Raw genomic sequence first — 5,754 nt, 5'->3', positions numbered from 1 at the left:
CCATTGAAAGCAATGGAGGAAGAGAAGATTAAATTGGAAATATTGCTGGGAACAGTCATTTAGTAAAAGGAGGTAAAAAATTGAGTGTCTCCTTCCATAGAAAGGTGGACTACAGAAACTTTTAATCACAAAATGCAAACAATGAAACAATAATAATAAAAGAAAATGTTCAGGAATATCTTGGCAATCTGTTGCTGGGAAAGAATATCTATAAACAAAACTTTGGTAGTAAATAGAGGGTAACATTTGAGTAAATATGAGGATATAAATAGTGAAAAACAGCTGTCTAATGAAAGATACTAGGAGCAAACTAAACAGACAGCAAAGTCAAAAGTTATTTGTAGTATATAAAATCAATAAAACCCCTGCTTTCAAAAATAACTTTCTATGATGGTGGAAATGCTCTATACCTGTTGGATCTGGTAACAACTATTTACATGCGAATTTTGGACATTAGATGAATGTATCTGAAGAGCTAAATTTTCAATTTCTAATAAAAAATAATTTAAATTTATGCTTACCTATCCATATATAGTAATAACTACTTTATTTTACTGTGCAGATCTATATCATTCCAATCAATAAGAAAAGTAAAGAAAACCCACTTTAGTGAATGAAGATAATAAAAGAGCAAGAAATTTAAGTTTATAGCTAATGGATATGGGAAGGAGGCTCCAAAATTCCTGGGAATCTGAAAAAGCAATAAAGCAGCAAGCTATTAGATTATATAGAAAACAAAATTTAGAATACTGACTAGTGGAAATTCTGGCTCTGCAGTTGAAAGTAGGTAATAATCTGTAGCTGTTAGTGAAATTAATTATTTTCCTTACTGGTGTTTATACTACAGAAATTTTTACACAGGTTTACATGCAGAGAGGGTATAAAGATATTAATCATGAAAATGTTTGTATTATTAGGAAATTGTAGGTACCTTAGTTATTAATTAAGGCACAGTTGGTTAAATTGAGTTTGATTTATATAATGAAAAAATAACAATACTTTGAATTAATGAATTCTCTCTAGAATTACCATATTGATGGTTTTGAGAAGAAAGAAAACTGAATGGCACTTATGCAAGTTAAATCACTACATTGGTATAACAAGTAAGCATTATTTGAGGGACAATAGTAAACAATTTTCCAGTTAATCATAATATAAACATAGCATGAGAGAGAATTAATTTAGGAAGAAAAAAGTAATATATCAAGTCCTAGAGCATTTAGCTGAGGGTCAATTATGACCTTAGCTTTACATATGCATCTTCAAGTGGTCATGGATGGTCTATTTAACCAAATTTAGGGTTTCTGTAGGCAATTTTATCAGCTTTCCTAATCTTGTTTTTTCATAGTATAAATTCCAGGATTCTATGGGGGCTACTTTAGTTTTTCTTTGTTCCGGGGACGAACACTAAAGTAATGTACCTACTTGTTTTTAGAAAGGTGCATGATGTAAATCTGTACACAAACATGAATGAAAGATAAGACAAAAGGTGCAATGTCACCCTTGTTAGCTGTAATTTCTGTTAAGGAAAAAATGCATTCTTTTATCAGTGGATATCAATTGATATCTGCTTCTGTTCAGTCATAAAAACAAATTGTTTACCCTGTTGCAAAATAATCTTTTGACTTATTAGGATCCCCAAAAATGTAAATGTATATGCCCACACCTGGGGCTCAGAAGAATTCACATAAACTTGACTCTCTTTACTCATCTATAGAATGGAGCTGAAAGATCCTTGATTTAAAGTATAGAAATTCAGTTTTTCTTTCTTTTCAGTAACTACTAAATTTCTAAATATAGTTAATGAGCCAAATTTTCAATCACAATACTTATTATAGTAACTGATGTGATTCTGCAATTTGTATTTGGGGTAAAAATGGAAGTGCATAACTCACTTGAATCAAATGTATGAAAGATGAAAAAAATAAAATTAAAAAAAACCAATTTACTAATGCATATCTGAAATAGATTTCAATTAAAATAATTTTTCTTTCAATAAAACTACATATAGAAATACAACAATGGGACATTTTGTAAAACTTTAAACACATGATATGAAAATATTTAAAAAGCTACAAGGAACCATTTCAGGCCAACCTATTCTGACATATAATTATGTGGGTTTTCCACAAACCCTTCATCTCCATGACTATTGTTTAGAAGGTGTGTATGGAGCTAGTGTGTTGGGTCCTCAGTCTGTTCATGGCTGATTTCATCTCCTGATTCCTCAGTGTGTAAGTAATGGGGTTCAATAAGGATGTAATGACTGAATAAAACACAGAAAGAAATTTATCCATTAAAAGACTACTGAACGGCCAAGTGTAAATGAAGATGCAGGGCCCAAAGAACAGAGTGACCACGGTGACGTGAGCAGACAGTGTGGACAGAACTTTAGAGAGCCCACCCAAGGATCCATGTCTCATAGTTACCAGAATGATAGAGTAGAAAATAAGCAAGAGTATGAATCAGATGAAGGACAGGAGGCCACTGTCAGCAACTACCAGCAACTCCAGAACATAGGTCTCAGAGCAGGCAAGCTTTATTACCAGGGGAAGGTCACAAAATATGTCGTCCACTATGTTGGGGCCGCAGAAGGGCAGGGTGACAGTGAAGACCATCTGCCCCTTGGTGTGCACCAAGCCAACAGACCAGGACAGCAGCACAGAGCCCACCAGCACCCTGCGGCTCATGATGGCTGTGTAGTGAAGACGCTTGCAGATGGCAATGTACCGATCAACCGCCATAACTATGAGAAGAGTCATCTCACTGCCCCCCAAGAAATGGAGGAAGAACATCTGAGCCATACAGCCCCACAAGGAAGTAGTTTTCTTCTCCCTGAGGAAATCTGCCACCATTTTAGGGGTCGTGATGGTGGAAAAAGACATGTCGAGAAAGGAGAGGTTTCCAAGGAGGAAGTACATTGGTGTGGAATGAAGGTGAGAGTCACAGGTCACAGTGATCACAATGAGAAGGTTTCCTGCCATGATTGCTGCATAGGCCAGCAAAAATATGCAAAAGAGAAAATTTCCAGTTCCAGAGTGCTGGTGAGCCCTAACAAAAAAACTCAGATATTGTAGAGCTGTTCTTCATATTCATGCAGAAATTTTCAGAAATCCTCTTAGATGAAAATCATCTGGAAAAAAACTGATATTTTAAACAGGGATAGTTTTCAGGGTATGGATATTTAAGCAGTAAATGTTGGTTTCTATAGGAAGAGAGAAAATGGATATTTACAAATAAATCATTTTAATTAATACAATTGCCATTAAGGTTATTGCATGTTTTTCAGCCAGAGAGGCACAGAATATGAGAAATCTATTTAAAATTTCATACATCTTATTTGCATACATAGATTGTATCTAGATACATTTGTGGCTTCTATTATGAGTCCATGCATTTATGCTCTTGTGTTCAATGTGTTTGATGAGGAAAAGGAGTCAAATGGCTAATGGTCAAATAAGTGATTTCAAGTGGGTTAGAGCATAATCATTGAGCTTTTTGAAACCTAAGTCTTCACTTTTTCCCTCTATCTGATATATTCAGTTGGGTACATGTGAATTGAATTACATACCCAACTCAGCAAATCAGTTCAATGTACTTTCTTCTATTGGTGATGCTATATTCCCTCCTCTGTCTTTCATTCTACAAATATAGACCAATAATTTCACTTATTTCTGAAGACTTAAACTGAGGTATCTGTCTTATGCACTTGCTCCTCTCTAAATAATTATACTCCCCTCCTAGAAAGTTTCTGCATAGTAACATTAGTGTTTTTCAGTATTCAGGTCTGTTTTTTGTTATCTTATGGAGCAGGGTGTGATTACTACTTTGTTGTGAGCAAAAGTCCTGACCTCTCCTTCCAGTTCTCTTGCTTATTTTCATGAATCTGTTGTACTTGACTCCTGGCTGGGATTTGTCCTTTTTCATCCCTTTGTATTCTCTGTGCAGACAATCTCATGACTACCACCATGCATTTTCCAAGTAGTGTTTGCTTTTTTTGCCTCCTAAACACTGACCTTCTCTTCTCTACAGCCAGTGCTGTCCCCTGGTGTTTCACACCCGAGCAGACTGACTCTGGACTTATCCACTGGCTCTTTAATCCTGACATTTGGATTCTGTTTTCCCACAGCAATCTGATATTGTCAACTCACTTCTATCTTACTTTTAAATTTTGATTTAGATCTTTTGGTCTCCGATTTCTTTTCTTTTCCTTCTTCTTTCTTTAGAACTACTACTGATACCACCTATGAGATAAAAAATCAAACACACACACAAACACAGGTGTAAAGGCACATACTTGTACCATGTCCTGATTCTGAAGCACCAGAACAGTAGCCAGAAATTTATTCTGACTTTTGACTTAGTAGTTCATCAAATATTCAGAAAACATTGTTTAGCCTACATTTTTGGAATGAATAATATCTGCAGAAATAGTACTTAAATCTCAGTCTGGGCCTCAGTATTTACAAGGGAAATATACCTTTAACTCTTTGAACATTGATTATTTTTTTCTGTAAAATTAGTCTAAATGCACTCTTTAAATGCAAACTATTAAGAAGGTGTAAATCTAACATATTGAGCATCTTTGTGTATTTTATTGAATATATATAAGTATGTGCACTGATGAGATTCTATTCTTTAGAATTATTTTCTTTTTTGGTAATTATAAGGAAACTCAACCCAAAAGAAACCACAGAAGCACTTCACAACAGACAATCTGTAAGGAATAGTGAGCTTTGTGCTCTATTTAATGCCATTGACATAATCGCCTCGTTGTCAATTTTATCAAGAATCATTTTGATATTCATCATTAGCCCACTCACACAATAATCGTGTCTACATATCAATCTTGACACTATTTTTAAAACTATATAGTCCTCAATCTCAAAAAAATGACAGGTAAAAATCCAGAGACAACACACAAAAGTAACTTTTTAATTTACTATGTAAAAATGGAAAGTCAAGAAAAGAAAACAGTACCCATTACTCTAGGTTTTAAAAACTTTTAATAATCATATTTGCATATTTTGTAAGCAAAAATTTATAAATATTTAAGAAGTATGTTTTAAAAACATATTTAAAAATCTTAAGATCTCATATTCACCTGTCTTTTTAGATGGACTGAAATTCTTCATTATTCATCATGAAAATTTGTGCATATTATCAGAGATGAGATATTTTCAAAAGTATAAGAAGTTTTCATTCATAGATAAAGTTAAAATAGAAAAAAACAAAAAACAAAAACAGACCTTCCTAACTAAATCTATTGCTAAACCTAAACTGGAAAATTTAAAGTTTTGAATAGTATGTGTTATACAAACATGAGTAAACTAAAAAGGTGTGAAATGCATAAAATTGGGTCAGAAAATGTTTGGCTTTGCTCTGGCAGAAACTACATCTGAGAATGGGGTGAATGACTTATTATGGTGGGACTGCAGTGCCTCAAGCATACTAGGCAAGCTGTCTACCATTGAGCCACACCCCCAGTTCTAACCATTTTTTAACATAGAGAATAGTCTCCTTTTACCATGCAAGATAGTTGAGGGTTGGTAGAAGTTCATAATCCTAAATAACTTTCATTGGCTGACCTTTATTAATTATTGATAATCAATAAATTAAAAGATGTCAGCAGTGAATCATTCCAAAAGTTTGTAACTTTCATAAGTTCTTAACAATTATGCCAAATTTTATAATGCCTTGACAACATTAGAATAATATCATGGAAGTGACTCTAGTATAACTTTATCATACAAC

The 5,754-nt window shown here is 33.8% G+C and overlaps 1 pseudogene; it reads right to left on the bottom strand.

Moving 5' to 3' along the window:
- Positions 1-2,156: 2,156 nt before the first annotated feature.
- On the bottom strand, positions 2,157-2,984 carry LOC143393924 (olfactory receptor 4L1-like; annotated as a pseudogene).
- Between the last annotated feature and the right edge of the window lie 2,770 nt (positions 2,985-5,754).

Source organism: Callospermophilus lateralis, chromosome 3, assembly GCF_048772815.1.
Source record: "Callospermophilus lateralis isolate mCalLat2 chromosome 3, mCalLat2.hap1, whole genome shotgun sequence".
In the NCBI taxonomy this organism is placed as follows: Eukaryota; Metazoa; Chordata; class Mammalia; order Rodentia; family Sciuridae; genus Callospermophilus; species Callospermophilus lateralis.
Note: the sequence above shows the minus strand (reverse complement) of the source record. Positions and strands in the feature narration are given on the sequence as shown.